Source organism: Schistocerca nitens, chromosome 3 (genome assembly GCF_023898315.1).
Source record: "Schistocerca nitens isolate TAMUIC-IGC-003100 chromosome 3, iqSchNite1.1, whole genome shotgun sequence".
In the NCBI taxonomy this organism is placed as follows: Eukaryota; Metazoa; Arthropoda; class Insecta; order Orthoptera; family Acrididae; genus Schistocerca; species Schistocerca nitens.
The window spans coordinates 955,041,182-955,062,703 of record NC_064616.1 but is presented as its reverse complement, the minus strand read 5'-3'; positions in this window follow the sequence as shown (position 1 = coordinate 955,062,703).

Here is a 21,522-nt window from a genome sequence, read left to right as displayed (position 1 = left end):
GCAGATTCAGAAGGATGTAGGTTGCAGTAGGTACTGGGAGATGAAGAAGCTTGCACAGGATAGAGTAGCATGGAGAGCTGCATCAAGCCAGTCTCAGGACTGAAGACCACAACAACAACAGATAACAATATCTGTATTTATACCATTAACACTCTGAATAAGAAATCGGAGTGTACCAAAATCTGAACCCTGTCAGACTACTTTCGTAATTTCTCCCCCAATCGCGTAAATTTTCTACCCTTTCAACACTGTTTTAATGAAACTTATTCTCACTAGCACAATATTGTGATGAAGACTGTGATCTGGTACGCGCATACTACTGTAATTTCTCAATTATCGTGCGGAACCACAATTTATGTTACAGGAGCTAAGAATACTGTTGATTTCTAACTTACGAAAACTGTAAATATGAATAAATTAATTGCCTAAATATTCTGTTATTGCGACTAGTTACCCCACTTAAAAGCATAGTTGAACAAAATCCTCCGTTTAGACTACTCACTGGTGCCACACTTTGTCAAGAATTGGTCTAAATATATTTCAGTATAGCTTCTTTGACTTACTAACAAAGCTTTTTTCATCGATAAATCACATGAGGAAACAGTTTCAATTTTACAAGTACAAACATGTAGAAAAGACTAAAGGGACTGACAAAAATGAGTGCCATGCGTTTGACTAAATTTCACAATACAAAGAAGATAGTTTTTCATCGTTAAAACTGCATTAGTGAGAATTGTTGAGAACCTCATACTATACTTTTATTGTTTAACATGCCAAGCGTATCACTTGTGGACGACGTACACGATTCCGCTGTTTTGGGACCAGTGCTACACAGTAAGTAAAGTTTGTTATACATTTATCGTTTAGAAAGCGTTGAAACACTAGGACATGTCCTAATATTTTGCGTTTAGATGATGACTGCTGGTATGGTAATGCACTTTTTACATCTCACAATGCGCATGGTGATAATTGGTTCATAATTGCCGTGGTAAAAATAATATAGCAGTTTATATAGAGTCAGTCTCTTTGCTGCATGATCAAAAACATCCGATATGAGTGAAGTGTGTTGCGTTTGTTTTCCATGCAGCCCACATAACGTAAATTTCTTGCAGGTCCTCTACACAGTTTTCAGTACAGTCACATAGTTTTCACAACAGGCCCATAGAGAACACTGCTCTGTATGGAAAATATTGTAGACGTAAATAACGTTTGTATCATGACTTACAAATACCATCATACACGCTGTTAGAGAGCGAACAGTTCTTAAGGTCTGCATACGCTGATTTATTGTAATAAGTGACATTTGAAAAAAAATTACATCTGATATTCAAACCTATATCACATATACCCTTTAGTAAACATTAATAATTTTTTTTCTTTTGATTTTACAGAAACGTCTAGACTTCTGAAGTTCTATGATTTCAGAACTATTCTTGCTCTCAGAAATGATCCACAGCCATCTACGACCGTCGTTGGTTTGTATAAACTGATGGGTGACCAAACTGGTTAGAAGAACTGTGGTTAGCAGCATCAAGCGCTCAGTCGAAACCTCAGCATTAATAGAGTTCCACGAGTAATTTCACTCTACTCACCTATCGTCCTTTTACCTAACACAAAGTGATATTAAATATCTAAGGGGTTCTTGAGTAGATAGTGGTGGACATGTTTGAACTTTAAATAATACACCGAACAATTTAATTGTGGATGTGTAGTTAAACAGGCTTACCAAGCAAATTTTTCACTCCTAATCGAGACCGGAACACAGCATCGATCATTGTCGCTGACTAGGCATTAACTGACGAAAAATAAGTAATGCTTGAATATTAGTTAGCAAGTGTCAACTTGAAACTACATGAGGAAAATGTTTGTACTGGACCAGGACTCCTGTTATCTATTTAATACCACTTTGTCCTAGATAACAAGGGTAAGAGGTGATTTTCGAACTGCACATAGATCCACCCTCCATTATGAGTACACTGAAATTACTAGTAATGCGCTGTTGATATTGTGGTTGCATTTCAATGCTTGACGGAGTTGATCGCGAATGTTTAGCTCTTTATTTCGTTAATCAGATTTTGCAAAACCACTCACTAAGCAAACGACTGGTCATAGGTGCTACGAAAGCCTGTGAGAGTGAAAGAATACTTCGAATTATCACATAACTTTTAAGGTTCAGATATTCTTGCTACAATGAAGATTCGCTAAAAACATTGAGACGAACAATTACTGAGTGATTTATGTGGCAAAGTTACAAATATCAGTTTTCTCAGATGCTAATGAGAGTAGTAACATTTTGGAAATGTAGCTTGTTGGAGGAAATTTGAGTTTGCAAACATTAAGGACTGTCTGGTCTCTAATAACCTGTTTCTTGATGTTTACGCTGCCTTGGTATTAATTTACATCTGGTCTGTTTGCCATACAGACTATTGTTCTCTATGGGTCTCTTGTGATAAGCATAGTGTATACCGTATTGTCAAACGACTGTACCGGAAACAGTGTTGAGAACCCGCAAGGAATGTACGTTCTGTGGGATGCATGCAAATGTAGGTGAGTATTCAGATAGTTCGGAAACTTTTGGGCATGATAGTTTGTATTAATTCCGTAACAACAATAATTTCACAATTTTATTTATTACCATTTCAATAGCGGTATTTCTTTCACGATGGATTATAGTGTGTTAAAATGCCATTTCACAGACACGTGCTGATGTATTGGGACAATATATTGAAACAGTTGATTTGTTTACCAGCAATAAATAACGTCAATGTCTACAAATATATTCCGCAAACCACCGTATGGTGTTTGGTGGAAGATACCCTATTCGAGTCAGTTCCTTTCCTGTTCCACTCGCAGAAAGAGTGAGGAAAAAACGACCATATATATGCATTTGTATGAGCCCTAACTACTCTTAGCTCATCTTCATGGTTCTTGCTCGAAATGTAGGTTTCTGGCAGTAGAATAGCGCTGCAGTCATCCTCAAATGCCGATCCTCAAGATTTTCTAAGTATTGCTTGTCGAAAAGTTCGCCATCTTCCCTCCTGAGATTCCCAATTGAGTACCTGCAGCATCTCCGTAATACCTGCGTGTTGTTCGAACGTACTGGTAACAAAACGAAGTACGCTGCCTCCGAACTGCCCCGAAGTGTTTCTTCAACCCGACGTGGTGCGAATCCTAAACACTCGAATAGTACTCGGCAGTGGGTCGCACGGGCGTCCTACATGCACTCTCCTTTACAAGTGAGCTACATTTTCCTTAAATTCACCCAATAATTCAAACTCGGTCACTCGCCTTCCCTACTCTAATTCTTTCATGCACATTCCATACCGTACTGCTTTCCAACGTTACTCCTAAATAATTTATAGAAGTGACGGTGCCAAGGAGCACACTGCCAATGCTGTATTCGAACATTATGGGTATGCTTTTACTAGTCATCTGCATTAATTTACATTATTCTACAGTTGGAGCTAGCTGCCATTAATCACACCAACTAGAAATTTTACCTGAATCATTTTGTATCTTCCTACCGTCACTCAGTAACGACACCTTGCATCATCCGCAAACAACCGCAGACTGCTACCCACCATGTCATCCATATCATTCATGTATAGAGACCGAAAAAAAAAAAAAATCGCGCACTCGAACTTCAGAGCGCGATTCCTCGCATACTGGCAACACAAAAATGTCTTTCACTAAATTTGTCCTGCACATATTTCGGGCAATAAATGGACGTTAAAGATTGTCAGTCTGTCAACATTATAATCGTATGTACGGTAACTACCTCTGTCACGATACAGAGCAGTGCTGTGCAGTTGGTGCAATGTAGGCCTATAGTGTTTTGGGCTGACACTCCAGGATCCACAGTATTAAGAGTGTGCCAAGAATACCAAATTTTAGGCATTATCTTTCACCACGGTTAACGCAGTGGCCGACGACTTTCACTTAACGATCGGGAGCAGCGGCGTTTGCGTATAACTATCAGTGCTAATAGGCAAGCAACGCTTTGTGAAATAACCACATCGCTTGCAGCGCCTCTGCTCTGCTCGTCGTCATATCTCTTAGACCCTACACGATTGGAACAAAGACGCCGGGTCAGATCAGTCCCAATTTCAGTTGGTAAAACCTGATGGGAGTGTTCGAGTGTTGCGCAGAACCCACGGAGCTGTGGACTGAAATTATCAACAAGGCACTGTGTAAGCTGGTGGTGGCTTCATAGTGGTGTGGACTGTGTTCACGTGGAATGTACTGGGTTCTCTGGTCCAATTCAACCGATTTCTGACGAGAAAAGATTACGTTCAGTTCTTTGGAGACACTTTGCCGCAATTCATGGACTTCATGTCCCAGCAACAATGCGCCATGTCACTGGGCTACAGCTGTTCGCTATTGGTTTCAAGAACATTCTGGACAGTTCGAGCGAACGATATGGCTACCCGGATCGCCCGGTTCGGGATTGGTTTGTAGAAAATTCTGTACTATTCGAGCGAATGATACGGCCACGTAGATCGCCCGATATGAATGACATCGAATATTTATGGGACATTATGGAGAGGTCAGTTCGAGCTAAAAAAAAAAAAACTTTCGCAGATATGGGTTGCTATAGAGGCAGCATGGCTCAGTATTCCGGCAGAGGACTTCCATAAAATTGTTGGGGCCATGCGTTGCTTGCCTATTAGCACTGATAGTTATACGTCACTCAAAAGGAGATCCGAAACCATATTAGGAGGTATCACGTGACTTTTGTCACCTCACTGTACATCTCTACAATATGATTAACTGTCCGTTTAACCTCTGCCCATAATTCCTCTAGGACCACCTTACAGGAACTGAATGATGTCAGTGCCTTGTCTATGTGGGATTCTAACAACTGCCTATGTGCTCTTTGTAGCAGAAATAATCTCCTAGCTTTCTTGACGGATTCATTAATTTTAGTAACCAGAGTCGCTGTGATGACACTATCGTCAGCATTTCCTCTCTCCATACCGATGCCGTAGATTAGATCAGGCTTGTTTGTAGCTACAAGATCTAAAATATTTACATTGCGTGTGGGGTGTCAAACTAGATGCTCAAGACAGTTTTCAGCAAACGTGTTCAAAAAACTTACGTAAGATTTGTTGTCTGGACCCTGCAATGAATACATAGACATTCCAGTCGACACTCGGTGTTGTAAAGTCGCATCAAACTAATATTGCGTGATCTGGCCATTACCGTGCTACTAACCACAGACGTTTTTTCAATGACTCTAAAACTGTCACAGCGGAATCGGGTGGTATGGAAAATATCCAACAATTAAGATAATTTTCACCTAAACCTGTCATACGCGACGAGATAACATCGCAGTTGGACTCACATTCGACTTCAATGGAAAAAATGTTTTTGTCGTCTGCAGTGACACAGCCCTCCTATTTTGTCCAATCTGTCTTTTCGATATACATGCCATGAATCGTTAAATATCTCAGAGCTTTCTATATCGGGTTTCATCCGCCGCTCTGACCTGAAAATAATTTGAGGGCCAAGTGTTTCCTGGAAGGCAGTAAATTCGTGAACCATGTTACGAATATTGTAAAGGACATCATATTCACCGTTGACTGTAGAAATTGATTATTTCATTATTCAACTTCGGTTTTGAGCTATTTTCAAGTGGTACTGCAAACGATTTTGCTTCAAGCATGTTAGACTTTAAAATCCTCAGACCTGTACGTGTCACATGCGCTGAAGCTAAATCTTCCGCAGTACCACGTGAAAATTGCTGAAGCCCGAAATTGCAATAGTGAGATAAATAATTTCTACTTTCAACAGAGAATAACACGTTCTTTAAAAATCCCTACATGACTGTGAACTTCGGCCATGAGAAGTTTATCCAGCCTTACGAATACTTCGACAATTAATTGATAAAATTTTGGCAGTCGAAGTGGCTTCACTCTCAACATGGTCTGATTTCATTATATGCGAGTCATCTGGTGAGTGTTCATCAGAGAATCTCAATCTGCCAACTAGCCTACAAAACCCTCACATGCTCTCCACAAGTACTCTGCTACTTCTTTGGTTTAGTGTACCACTGACCTAGCATGGTGAGTGCTGGAATTTCCGACCCTGTAACGCAGTTCCAGAAATATGCAGTGAAGAGCGTCACAGAGTAGACGAAGCCGTTGGTTTAGACCCTCCAGTCGTCTCCAAAAGTAAAGGTCCCGAACGAATCTGGAAACAATGCTGCAAATTGTGAGCTCTGCTTGCTCCCCGCGCGCTGTACCAGCAACCATCACCACGTCAACCAGCCATATGTACGAATTGAGGATGGTCTCACAACTCAAGCGATACGCGTAGTTGGTTCCGACGTGAGATTCAAATTGCAGACGACTGTACCTGCATGATCGATAGCCACAGACAAGACCTCTTCCACACCTCGGATGAGGAGCCACGCGGGATAGCCGCGCGCCCTGGGGCACCATGGAGGAGGAGGAAATTAGTGTTTAACGTCCCGTCGACAACGAGGTCATTAGAGACGGAGCACAAGCTCGGATTAGGGAAGGATGAGGAAGGAAATCGGCCGTGCCCTTTCAAAGGAACCATCCCGGCATTTGCCTGAAGTGATGTAGGGAAATCACGGAAAACCTAAATCAGGATGGCTGGACGTGGGATTGAACCGTGCCGGCCGAAGTGGCCGTGCGGTTAAAGGCGCTGCAGTCTGGAACCGCAAGACCGCTACGGTCGCAGGTTCGAATCCTGCCTCGGGCATGGATGTTTGTGATGTCCTTAGGTTAGTTAGGTTTAACTAGTTCTAAGTTCTAGGGGACTAATGACCTCAGCAGTTGAGTCCCATAGTGCTCAGAGCCATTTGATTGAACCGTCGTCCTCCCGAATGCGAGTCCAGTGTCCTAACCACTGCGTGGGGCACCATGTCACGATTCGTGCCGTTCCCCCGTCGAAGGTTCGAATCCTCCCTCGGGCACAGGTGCGTGTGTTGTCCTTAGCGTAAGTTAGTTTAAGTTAGATTTAGTAGTGTGTAAGCTTAGGTACCGATGACCTCAGCAGTTTGGTCCCATAGAGGACCCACGGCAGACATACCGAGTGCACACTGGCTTTCTTTCCAGCCCTGAACGCTATCTGCCTAAGGCACTCCACAACTAGTCTTACGTTGGAGCTCCCGCTACTAGTAGACAGCTCTTCCCGTTCATTAGCTCTGGCCCTCCTGAAGGAGCGGCCACATGTCAACTCACAGGCTGAATGGGCGAGGCCAGACGGCCAGCCTACACGCATAACAGACTTCCAAGTAACATAAAATCCTACAAAGATAAATTTTTCATCTCGGGCGTCTCAAGATAAAGTGCAATGAATGCCCTACACAGTATCTGTGTCTGTTCGGCGAAGCTTCTGAACTAGATTAATGAAATTCGCTAATTAATTTAGGTACAACACCTCCTCATACTTCTCTCACAATTACTTACATAAATGACTCCGAACATGCTTTTCACAACATAGATAACAATCTGATAATGAGGCATAAACTAAATAAAGACCGCAAACATAACCTGAATGAAGAACTGAAAATTCTTATGTTCAGCAGAAAATGGGGGTAGACCATACACAATGAGAAAGCTAAGACACTACTAATAACTTTTTAGAAGCTTATCAGGCATAGCAAACAATACACAGAACATTTATACCATTTGCTCCCGAATAACGCAATGAAATTACAATGAAATACAGACCATTAGCTGCTTACAAGCGTTGATAAAATATCGACGGATACAGTTTAAAACGTGTGCCCCGTTCGGGACTCGAACCCGGCATCTACTGCTTATATGACAAACGCCCTATCCGTCTGTCACAGAGGACACAGACAATAGTGCAGCTGCAGGGACTTATATCTCGCGGGCTCCCCGTGAGACCCACATTCCCAGCTTACTATCCACACACTACATTTGTACTGCCCATGCCCACTATACTCATTACTCTACTGATTCCCGTAAGAGTTCGGGCAATGTAAGTGCATCCTCACTGAAGAAGATCATTGGCCGTGTGAGTCAACGAGCATTTCACTCTCATTTAAGTATATGGCCGAAACAGTCAGCCTTCAGGAATGGTGAAACGAATCCTGTCGTCCAGGATCGGATGCCACAAAGAGCGCAGATTCACCACGAGATGGGGAAGCTCACAGGCGTCTATTGTCTATTGAAGCCTAAGCGCTGTAGTGTGCGAGTGAGACAGACGAGAACCTACGTCATAGTACAATCCAGTATAAGGCTTTTGTGGCCAGGGATACGTAGCAGTGTTAAATATGGCGGACCTAAGATCGGCAATAAAGGGAAACATTCATGGAAACTACTTAATTCTGTAGTAATTCAGGGAATGAAGCCACAGTAATTTTAATCTGCCATCCTCCATAAATTTTCATGCTGATCATCTCTATAATAATTTAGGATTTACTGTTAAAGTGAAATTAACAAGTCTTGTAACAGAGACGTGAATGCCAAAATCTAAACGCTTTGGTCGATCTTAACGATCGGCATTTGATACAGAAGCGCATCACTAAAATGAAAAATGTTGTCAATATCAACTCAGTAACTTCATTTACTTAAAAGATATAGTAAATATAAATTATCAGTAATTTCAGTTAAGCATCATATCATCATTTCCTCCACACAAAACACATTTAACGACGACAGCATGACACCTTATTGAACCATGAAGTAATGGAATACTTGTTGTAAAGTTTAGTGCATAATAGTTACATTTATTCTTTATCTTTTTATCAGAGAGCACATTGGTGCATATAATTGTTACTTTACTTAGAACGTGAAAGTGGTCAACCTTTGATTATTTAAATAGGTTAAAATTACAATAATTTAAAATAAGCTGTATCCAGTGAGATGGACGGCTTCAGAAAACGGAGCCGCAGTAGTCATTTGAGCGATGATGTTCGGTGCGCGGGAAACGCGGCCGGGGACGGGCAGAGGGCACTGCTGGTGCAGACGCGAAAGCCGACAGTTCGGCGAGAGAAACCAAAGTGAACAGCTCATATGCAGATGCCAAAGCGGACAGTCAGTCTTTAGGCATCTAGGAAGTGAAACGACTTAGAAAATTTCGCGTTGTGTGGTATCGTGGGACTCAGTCTCTGAGCGGTGAGCAGCCGCGCGCCTGGAGTAATCTCTAACGTTTTGCATAGTTAACGAGGTCGAGTATCGAACATGCATTTCGCTATGAGATTGCGAATGATCGAACTGTGTCAAATGGATATGCGCTCGAATGTAACAGTAACTCTAAATACGACCACTTTCGCTGTTAGTTTGCTTCCTGAATAAATATTATTCTAACCATATCGCAGTTGTGTGGTCTATATCATTTATAGCTCGTTAATTTAGTTTCCAATATTATTGTTACTCTTATTGTGTGTTATGTTAACTTTGTATGTCGCAAACCTGCCATCAGGCAGACAATTTAACCAAAGGGTCACAAGTGTCTACTAATTTATGGCATGTAATGCAACAAGTGCGGTTCTACCCCTAGACGAGTTTGAGACAAGACATTTCGACGAAGAGGAACCGCATGTGAATCCAAACATCTGTCGGATGTCAGCTCGCAACTAGGGGCTCGTCCGGGATAGGAATTTGGAAAGTGTTAGTTAAGGGATAAGAATCCTGCAAGGTGTTGAAACAGGATTCGATTTTGGAAACCGTTGGCGAGCTATGAAGTTTGCTCTCCTTTAATGAACCATCACAAAGCACTACATAGAAACGTATTTGCGAACTGTTACGTCAGTACCTCAGTTTTTTTTTCTCAGAAAAATTTCGCCATTGTACGATAACTTTCTAAAATATGTGTTTTTTCGTTTCTTTAGATGCCCATCTTTTATTTTAAATTTAAAATAGAAAAACAGTCCTAATGCTGTTTTCTCATTCTGCTTGTATTGATTAATTCGATTGGCTGAAGAGCGGAGCATTTCACCGCTGATAGCACAACCCCATCCAAAATGGGGTGAGGGCAATGAAATAACAATAAAGAAAAAAGGCGCTGCTTGTTCTTGTTTGAACCTTCGAAAGTCTCCAGTTTCTGTTAACTAGATAGTCCTTGAAAAGCTCTGAAAATTGTGTGCTTCTCGTTACCACCTGCAAAATTGAGCAAGGTGATACGAGGAGATATTTGATAACCAAATATCTCCATTTCCTGTAGGCGATCTATAAATCTGTCGTTATGCCTCGTTTGCTGCTGCTTCAGCTGCGTGTTCAGGAAGCTCATGACCAATGTGAACAAGCTGAGCAGGATAATTCTGTTTTTTCTACTGTATCCCCTCTTTCCAATCCCACATGCTCACGATATGTAATCTGAAGCCTTCTCCCAGTTTGCTCTATGTAACAGGCATTGCAATCAGGATGCATGAAGAAAGTTAGTTATGTGTATTTTATTAGTTAACACACGACTAAATTTACTTTCGGTTCAAACAGAGACGACCAATTTTTTTTAAATAAATGCTACACTTTATTGAAAGTGCCATAATAGGGCAACGTAATGAACTTACTGGTTGCCATGATTATCTTTGTTAGTCACATCATTTGTTCTTCTCTATTCTCTTGTGTTTGTTATTCGACTAAATTTTGTTTGCATAATCATTAGAATAACTGTTCGTTTTTTCAGTTTCTCTGATAGCCCCAGTTTCCGATTTGTGCTCAGAATCTGACTGTGGAAGCTTAAATACCCTGCTAACGGTAAAGTTCAAAAATGATTTTTTATGTTGACTGAAGTGGTCAGAATGCTAACCTAAAACAGCAGTGTAAGTCAACACCATTTACAATAAAATAGTAAAGACAATGTTGATGTCGCTCATACGAAATTGTAACACCTATGATCAGGGAACTCAAAAGCAAATATCTGGATGAATCATGCCATGGTTCTCGCAAAACGTGTTGGATTACTTTAGAAACCCAGTATTCGAGAAATACTGCGCGTCCATTGTGTTCTTAGCAATGGATGTAGTACAGATCATCAAAGAGCAATAAAAGGTAATTGGGCGTGTAGAGAGGCATATAGTCATTTGTTTTGCCCCATCCATTATGAGAACTGAAAATGAAAGAAATTTGGTTCTACATTGGTATGACGTATCCTCTGTCATACACTCTACAGTGACTTTCGTAGTGTTAGTTATATGAAGCTGAAACATATATATCGGGTATCAGGTGAGGATTTTATTGGTGTAAAGTGGTTAAGTTATAAACGAAATTTAGAACTACCAGCGCAGCGCAGCATCACGCCGTAGGCAAACCATTCTTGCGCAACTGTGCTACATATTCAGCAGCTTCACAATAGCTTCTGTGCTGCCATGACTATATGCCCTGCGAGCCTTGAAGGAGGTACTGCATCCCAACTACGACTACCTGGTCGTCGATCCTGGCCCATAACTTTCTGTGCAACCTAATAACGCAGACGTTATTGTGACTTCAGCAGAGGAATGCAGTATCTGAGGACGCACAAACCAGCTTTTCATAATCAAGCAGCTGGGAAGTAATGTGACGTCAAGTCTGTACTACTCTATGCCATTCCAACGACGCATATGGTTGTGGCCCAGCTCAAACACGAAATGCAGCCTGCCGCCAGTAGTGGTCGGTCCCCAGACCCCTATAGTCGTGAGGAGAGAGCCAGGTGGGATGTGGTGGAGAGGTCCTAATGACACTCAAGAGCACCATGGAAACATCATTGTCGATAATACATTTATTAGGCACCTAGACAGGAATGTGCCACAACTAGCCAGCAGATTAATACCTCTCCAGCAGTGGAGAGCCAGTGTGCGTTTGACTTTAATACCGCTCGTGCAGCAAAGCGTCAGGCACCGCTTGCTACATGACGGGCAGCCGTTGACTGAGTAACCAGGCATCCTCCAGTGCTACGTATCGATCTCCAAAGTGCTCTAGTTGACATCGAAGATTTTCTCGCAGGAATCTCGACCGAAGTCCGACTGAAGTACTTGCTGGCTTGCAGGGGTCAGGTCTCAGTTCTCATTTAGGAAACAGGAACCAGCTGCATCTATGTCTACTACGGGGATAGGATGAGCAGCAGTGGTGCCCACTGACTCAATGACAGATGATGGACAGCAATCAGGTCATGATCGTACCGCCTCCAGCATTCCTGCAGGGTATGGGTGACCTCCACATCCTATTTCCGTGACCTCGGAAATTGGCAGTGCAACGGGCACCCTCAGGGTCCTTTCAGCTGGACTCATGGTTCCATAGACAAACAAAGACATCTAGGGTTGCTGAGCGTCGACCTCCATAGCCTCCTGTCACACTGGATTGCTGCAACTGACTCAAGGGTTGTGACTACACACTGAGCAGTCGGCAATCAGCACTCATAAATCTGGCATTTGTTAAGAAGGGTGCGATATTTATATTGGTGGTTCCCATGCGGTCTGCGGCTGTGGGATTCAGAGGCTCTTCTTTGCTGACTCGACATCTGAATACATAAAGTTGGGTTGTACCTAGCAATTCTTAGGAAGCTTTGTTTTCTCTCTAGTATGATAGTATCTTTCGACTCGTGTGAAGTCATTATGCTTTGTTTGCAAACTTTGGCACTCTGTCATTCCCCCAAGCCGCTATAGTTTCCATATTTGATGCACCTCACTCGCCATTTTGTCCTATCTTGAAGTCTACTATTCACGGACACAGGCGTTTCAGCTCCCTGAAGTTGCCTAGGGAACATGTGGCCGAAATTTTACTGTCTTTTGGGGATAGTATCCGGGGGCATAACATCACCACCTTCCTTCAGAAAATTCCTCTCGAATCGTTTAGTTTGCAGCACCCATAATAACCTCAGCTTACATATTTTGCACCTGTATTTACATATTAAACTTCTTTAGCTATTCTTCCATTATCATACAACTAATGTACATGATTGTCAACAGTTGATGCCGCGCGGGATTAGCCGAGCGGTCTTGGGCGCTGCAGTCATGGACTGTGCGGCTGGTCCCGGCGGAGGTTCGAATCCTCCCTCGGGCATGGGTTTGTGTGTGTTTGTCCTTAGGATGATTTAGGTTAAGTAGTGTGTAAGCTTAGGGATGGTTGACCTTAGCAGTTAAGTCCCATAAGATTTCACACACATTTGAACATTTTCAACGGTTGATATGCCGAAGGAACAACTTAGGCCTTTCAGAAGTCATTTCTTACACACTAAAACAATTATTCATATACTTACAGGCACTACCATTAGTTTACATGTAATTCCCTTACTACCTCTGAGCTTTATTTACAAACCAATCAACATATATTCAAATTGCAATCACTATCACTACAGCACTGACAGATACGACGCTTGTAGTTGTGGTACTATGATATTACCTATCGTCATACACTTGTATGTGCTGGAACAATTGTTCGGCTGTAATTCTCCCTTTTTGCATTGCTGCTTGTTTGTCGAGTGAGCGTACAATGCCTGAATTTAGGCTTTTATTTAGGAAGGTTAAACTTTGGGTGGACTTCACCTCTAGTGGCTTCTCAGGCTAGTAGAACATATGTTATTCCCTTTTAAGTGTAGTTGTACCAGTGATGGTAGCTGGTAGAAGAAATTTCATTCTTCCTATGCTACAAGTCGTATGTTTATTGTTATTCCAGTATCCCATAATTCCTCTCTGTTTATACCTGTTGTTTTCCCATGTTTGTAACCATTTACTGTGACTACTTCCTTTGAAGGAACTGAGTACATGCAGTGGTTGCCTACACTACGGAAATGCGGATATGTCGTTGACACTGCCGTTGGACAATCAATCAGTTCGGCGTTTCCCAGGAATAACTAAACTTCGCATGTGTCACCCTAACAAGTTTGTTTCTGTGGCCATCCTCCGCGTTTATGTACAAAACAAGTATTTGTATCACCCTGTTTGGGTAGATCGTAAAACATTCCCTCTGGCATCTTTGTAGGTCTTCCAAAGACATTAGAGCATAGCCATCCTTTTACTCTGAAATTACTGATACATCTTCGGTCTGCAGTTGTGCCCATTTCAGTATGTGACCTGAGAGAAGAGAAACTTCATCACTATCTCCCCCTCCCTTCGGAAGGCGAGATTACCTAGACCAAATGTGCTCCTATATACAAAAACAACATTGTTTCGATTACTCAATAATTAAAAATAAAAAATAATCATTTTAAAATGTAATATAATTAGAATAAAATAAAAGTGGATGACACATTAATAATCTGCACAAGAACAAACGAAGTACATGACAGGCAAACAATACTCTCATATGTTATCTGTCACCGTGGTCTAAGGACGTAAGACATATTAGACGTACTCTGGTCATCTGTCACCTGTTTCGTCTTTGTTACATAAGGTTTCACATTATATAGTGCAGATGCTAGTAGTATCTGTGGCTATGCATCGACAGCTCCCCTAAAAAGGCGCATTGACAGGTGACATCATTTCCATTATGTGGTATGGTCCACAATATCGGATCAGGAATTTATTTGTATTGCTGTTCGATGTGTATGTGTGCGTTACAAATACGAAAATCCTGTATTTCAGGAACGTCTCTATGCATTGTCCTAGGTGCTTTTGTTGCTCTAAGGCTTTCATATTTGCACGTTTTACTTCTTGACAAATCACTCACAATAATTTACAAAACTTTTTTACTGCTTCGGTGTCGGATCCAGGCTTCGGCTTAATCACTTCGAAAGGTGAATGCATTTTTCTACTGTATATATTATCTCATATGGTGAAAGACCAACAGATGTATGGACTTTACAACTGCACACAGCGGTTAAAAAATACTGATATACACCCCAGTTTGCATGATTACTGCTAACGTAATAGGTCCACATCTCTAAAATTTTACGATGAGCTCTTTGTGTTCCCCTATAGGATGGAGGGTGAAAGGGGCATGTCCCACCTTGCAAATATGGACTAATCGACAGAACTGCTACATAAGATTGGAGGTGAAATAAGTAGCCTAGTCTCTAATTAGTGTGTTTGGAATTCCAAATGTGAGCAACCAATTATTTACTAGCACTTCAGCAACTGTATCAGCGTTTTGGTCACGAATTGTAACCATTACGAAATAATACGGGAAATGGTCATTTATACTGAATATGTATTTCTTTCCTGCTGATGTTTTGCAAATAGACCTAAAATGTCCAATACAAGAATTTAAAATCGTTGAGATGCTTCTGGTAGATGTTGTAACCGAAACGGCTGGTGGCTACGTTCAGCTTGTTGGACACACGGTTTACAGTTTGTGGCGTATTGCTCGATGCCTTGTTTTCTAGTTATCAACAAAAGTTTTTCAGCAATTTGTCTATCAGTTGATCTTCGCCCACCATGGCCTGACAACACATGGTCATGTGCTTCTGCCAACACATCGTTCCAGAATGCTGCATGTATTACCACTCATAATCCACACTTTGTTGTACTGCACAGCAAGATGTCATGCTCCACAAACTGAGGTTGGAGCTAGAATTGTTGACAGTCAGCACCAGCAGTTGGAGCCTTTCGCTATTCAGTAACGCTCCTGCCCAGTGCTTGCAGAAATGCAACTTTGCTGCTGAAAAAGTCGGCCTTAGCATTCCTTTTCCCTAGGTTATGCATTACTTCGTAATCGAATTCATTCAAATGGAGTGCCGACCTTGTTAATCTGGTACAATGGTCCTTCAGTCCTAATAACCATTTTAGAGCAGTGTGATCTTCACTACCTTTAACCTCTGGCCATATAAATAACAGCAGAAGTACGTAAAACCATACATTACCGCTAGCATCTCCTTCTGAGTCGTGGAATAATTTTTCTCTGCTTTGTTCAACCACCAAGATGCATACGTTACAGGACGCTCTTTACCACGTATGTTCGTCCCTAGGAAAAATCCTAGTGCTACTGACATAAAAAGCCAGAGTAAATTCTGTTTCATAATCGGGATATATCAAAACTGGGTCTGAAATCAGTGCTCGCTTTAAAGTACCGAACTCCGTCTGACAGTGAGTAGAACATTCAAATTTTGCTACTATCCACAATGGTGCGATTTCAGCGAAGTCCTTTATGAATCGACGATAATAATTATAGAGACTAATGAAACTCGGCAACGTTTTAATTGTCTTCGGTGGCGAAGCAACCTGAATTGCTGGGACCAAGCTTGGATCTGTTCTCACACCTTCCTTGGTATTTACTTGCTCAAGATAATTTACTTCCGTTACTGTAAAATGATATTTATCGACGCTTAGCTTTAGTCGTGCTGATCCCAGTCTCTCAATGCCTCTTCCAACCATCGCCCATGCTCGTCCATCCCCTTTGAAAACAATAATATGTCATCCAAACAGATCAAACATTGTATGGGTCTGAGTACAGTAAGTGCACCATCCAATCATCCCTGAAATTGGCGTGTGAATTCTTGTGTCCGAATGGCACTCGACCGTGTTAGAACTGACGTGTCAGGATGGGAAAAGCTGTCTTTAGTCGATACTCTTGCACTACTTCTATTTGTTGATACCCGCTCTTTAAACCTATTGTGGAGAAAAAGTTACGCTGACGGAAGTCTCTGTTATGTTTGGTGTCAGAAATGTATTGGTGATCGTTCTCGCACTGAGGCATCTGTATTCACAGCGAAAGCTTTATTTTTAGTGCCACCTGGCGACTTTTTCGGTACTTAAATTACTGATGTCCCTCTGGGACTATCACTATACTCAATAATACCGTCAAATAGCTGCTAGTCGATAAATTCTTCCATTATCAGTTGCATACAATTCAGAACTCGAAATGGATTGTTGTACGTGGGAGCATTATTCCCTCTTCGTATCCATTGGTGCGTGACTGGCGTTGCTGGTAACATCCAATAAAGCTTCCACTGCTTGCTTATCATTTCCCTTTAAATGATTTAATTCCGTATGTAATGCAGATTCATTGATGGTTTACTTGCGACAGAGGTCCTCACTTAATCTGTCTATGTCTTCTTCCTCCGAAACATCCAAATTAGCAATTAGTATTCCCTAGGACAGATTCACTTCGTCCATACCAAAATTACCGAGACTGACTGGAATCATAAAATCTTCAGCCATGTCACTGATGTGTCTTATACTTTTTCGTACAAAACAGCGTGACCTATTTAATTCTTTCTTAGTTTTCAATGGCTCTGCAACATATAATGAAACCTTATTTAGGTCCGTATCTATGCTCACCGAGATCAACTTCCCCATACACAGCAATTATTGTATCTTGCCAATTGATCTTTAGTGCCTGTATCCGCAGTTTATTGGGTAGCAACTTCATTACCGCGAAACCTTGCGACATTCTAAGACTTCTAGCTGTTGACCCTAGCGGAAACAATGTCTCACCAAGTTGAATTGTGTGCTGCAAGAGGTCAATTTTTGCTTGACGTTCAGCTAAAAGCTCGAGTCCCAGGATCGTAATATACCTCTCACCAACACGCCATAACATATCTACATGCTCTCGAAAACACATTTCCCAAGTTAAAACAGAAAAACGTTGTCCCCAATGACCTCACATCATTATCATCAATTCCATGAACCCATGCCCTGGCGTTCACTGTCTCTTTCTGCCCAAGAGTTCCAGACTGACGACTGACGTGTGAGACCCTATGTTCACCAGACATTTATGTTCCATACCATTTACTTTGCCTAGCAAACAACACTCCACTTTTGCATACGTTTCTGCAGTCTCGAGCCATGCTGGGAGTGCCATCCTACGGATGAGGCACCCCCGTTAACATTTAGCGTCCGATTATTAGGACGTTGCTTGTCCCGCGCTTTCTTCCGACAATCACTAGCTTTATGGCCCGCCTCCACACATCGATATCACTCAGCCTGACGTCATTGTTTTCTGATGCGGCCCTCCCGTCCACACCTACAACACTTCACTTCAGTAGAAAAAGTAGCGTCATCAGTCTGTGTTTGAGTAGCAATGTCGGTCTCCAATAACAGCGTAGCAGTCCCAATGCAGCATTTAAGTCGCTGGGATTCTCCACTCTGACCTACCTTGATATATCAGCAGGAATACCGCTCAGAAACACGTCCAGAGCCCAATTCTCGGCCTCATGCAGAATACTGGTATTGGCTTCCGCATTCTGTGCTAGTTCACACGTATGTGAGATGTTTTCTAATCCTGTCAGAGAAGGATTCTTCTGACTCATCGTACTTCTGTGATCATCCATTGAGTTTTTTCCTAAAGAAATTTGTGCTGTTCTGCTTCCGACAGCGTTGTATTAAACTGTTAGCTAGATAAAACGTTTAAGCCTCACTGAAGGTCTCATGTACGTTTTTGTGTCACCCACTAACCTTAATCTAGCCATATTCAAAGACATTTCTTCCGACCATTTTCCCAAAGTAGCTTCAGCCTTTACATCACTAGCAAAAACAGATACACCCATGGTTGCTTTCACTGAAAATGGCCCTATGAGGTAAGCTGCTGCAGGATCGACGGAATGGGCAGGTATAGCCACAAGTTTTGTTTTCTCGTGGATCAAGGAGTCCTTGCCCCCAACGTATTCCTATTGCTCTTTTTTCCTACAAATACTTCTTTGTCTTGTGCCTGTTGCAGTGTAGCTAGTAGCAACGTGGCTATCTGATCTTTAAAGCTTCCACAGTTTCATTCAGAGTTGCTGCTCGTATGTCTGGCTGCTATAACAGAAAAGGAGGAAACTGTACATACAATAATCAAAAACAGGAATTAAACAGTTCTTTAACTTAATGTCGTATTATAACCCAACGTATTATAGCCCAAGCATTCTACGTATACTACGGATAGCTTGTACAGCTTGAACACTTAGGAAGTCACGACCAGATGAATTAGATTACGCGACCTCCCTGGCTGCAAGTAATCTCCTATAATTTCCCACGGAAATGAAACACGTGTGCAACTTCCTGCGGTCTACCAGACGATACTTTTAACGTAGTGTGAGGGCCCCTATGACTCAATATGAATGTACGAAAATACAGAACAAGGAGGCAAACGAATACGTCTCTCCACACAGCACTGTAAGGAACTTCAAATCTCAGCTGTTGATGTCATATCGGAGCTGCATAGGGGATCTGCTGCTTTTGTTCTATATATGGGGGTGTAGGAGCAGCCATAGATGTCTCCATCATTGGTAACTTCTTGTTGACAGCAGATACAGGTGTCCTGCCCCAAATTTCTATAGTCACCAGGAGAGAGCCAGGTGAGATGTGGTGATGAGGTCCTAATAATGCTCAACTGTGACAAGAAAACCTCATGGCCAATAAAACATTTATTAAGCAGTAATACAGCACTGTCTTTCTAAGTGCTGCGCCACAGCCAGGCTGGAGGAGGAATGTCCTGTCAGTAGTAGAAAGCTGGCATGCATTAGACATGTACTATTCCCAGTACAGAGACGCGTCAGGTGGGGCCAGCTACATCACAGGCGACCATGAACCAGGGAATCCAACGATCTCCAGCTCTGCCTATCGATCTCCAAGTGCACTCAGGAGTTTCTACCCAGGTCCACCTGAAGTACTCGCTCGCCCCTGTTTACGAAACAGGAGCCCGCAGCATTAGTATCTACCGCAGGAATGGGATGAGCAGCAGCAGTGCCCACTCACTAAAGGCAGATGATGCACAGCATCCAGGTCACAAAGGTCGCACCTCCAGCGTGGCCTCGAAAGTTGGCAGTGCCACTGGCAGCAGCACTGTCCTTCCAGCTGGGCTCATATTTCGATAGAGAATCGAACACAGCTAGTGGTGCAGAGGGTCGACCTCCATATCATCCCATCGCCGCGGATAGCTGCGACTGACACAAGGGCTGTGACTACAAAAAAAATGGCTCTGAGCACTATGTGACTTAACTTCTGAGGTCATCAGTCGCCTAGAACTTAGAACTAATTAAACCTAACTAACCTAAGGACATCACACATATCCATGCCCGAGGCAGGATTCGAACCTGCGACCGTAGCGGTCGCTCGGTTCCAGACTGTAGCGCCCAGAACCGCACGGCCACTCCGGCCGGCGGCTGTGACTACACTTTGAGCAGTTAGAGATGGGAAGACCGACTGTTTTCAACAATCGATTGGTCGGTCGATTGTTTGTTCGTTCAGTCGGTTTTTCCATCCAATGAAACAACTGAATGAAACTAGTCTCTGCCGCCATGTTAGTTATATGAATGTTTTCACTCACTCAATGCATTTGAATGGGTTTGCTCAATGTGAGACAACCGACTGAAACAAGTCTCTGTCAGCTACGGCCATTATATGAATGTTCTCACTCACTCAACATGTTTGAGTGATTTTACTTACATCATTTTCAGCCTTTTCAGTTATACATCAACCACGACTAGGGCTGATAACTATTTTAGAGACAAACAAAATACGTTATTTCAAGGAGATGCGAATGAAAAGTATATTTCTAAAAAAATGTATTCAAAATGTATGTATTTGCTTAGTGAGATACGAATTTTCATACTTGTGGCATTAAATATAAATTTTTTCTCGGTTTTAAAAGTGTAATATCTTAATCTCCACTGTAGATTTGCGTATATATAAATGAACAATGACTTTTTAACACATTATTAGGTCGGTGTCTTCTCTGTTTTTAGATACAAATTTTGCATTTGATTTTAAACTAGCTTCCCGATTAGCTAGAGACTTGAAACTTTGAACACAGCTCAAAGCTTAAAGATACTGCAATATTCACTCGCTTTCGAGTCAAGTTTGTGGCGGAGGGTTCTTCCTTTTTCTTTCTATCTATTTACTGCAAATTTTACTATTGGTTTTAAACTACCTTTCTAATAAGATACAGACTTGAAACTTTCAACTTATCTCAGAATTGTACAATACAATATTAACTCGTCTTCTCTTCTGGTGCGTCCCGGAGAGCAGGTACCTGGGCTACCACTGCTATTTCCCTGCTTTCTAGCCCGCATCTCGTGGTCGTGCGGTAGCGTTCTCGCTTCCCACGCCCGGGTTCCCGGGTTCGATTCCCGGGATTTTCTCTGCCTCGTCATGGCTGGGTGTTGTGTGCTGTCCTTAGGTTAGTTAGGTTTAAGTAGTTCTAAGTTCTAGGGGACTGATGACCATAGATGTTAAGTCCCATAGTGCTCAGAGCCATTTGAAACATTTTTTGAACCCTGTTTTCTTGTTCCGCTCGCGAATGTTTCGCAGTTAAGAACGATTGCTGCTAAGATTACCTGTGAGCTCAATTCTCTCTCAGTTTTACATTCACGGACTTTTAGCGAGATACGCCTTGGAGGAAGTAGTATATTGGTTTACTTAGTTGCGGACTTTTAGCGAGATATGCCTTGGAGGAAGTAGTATATTGGTTTACTTAGTTGCAGAGAAACTGATATAAACCTGAAGTTTGCTACATTTCTCTGTTTTAATCTCATAAAAATGTTTTAAATCAGTTGAAAAATTTCGCACACACAAGACCAAAACGCAGAAAATAAATATTTAAGTAGATAATATTTTTAACATGAAACAGCTTTAAAAAGGACTATTAAAGATAAAATAATCTCTCCTAGCCTCATGTAGATTCCTCATGTTAGACAGATGGCCCTTAAAATTTGGGCTTGTCAATTTTTAATAGCTATGGAATCACCCGT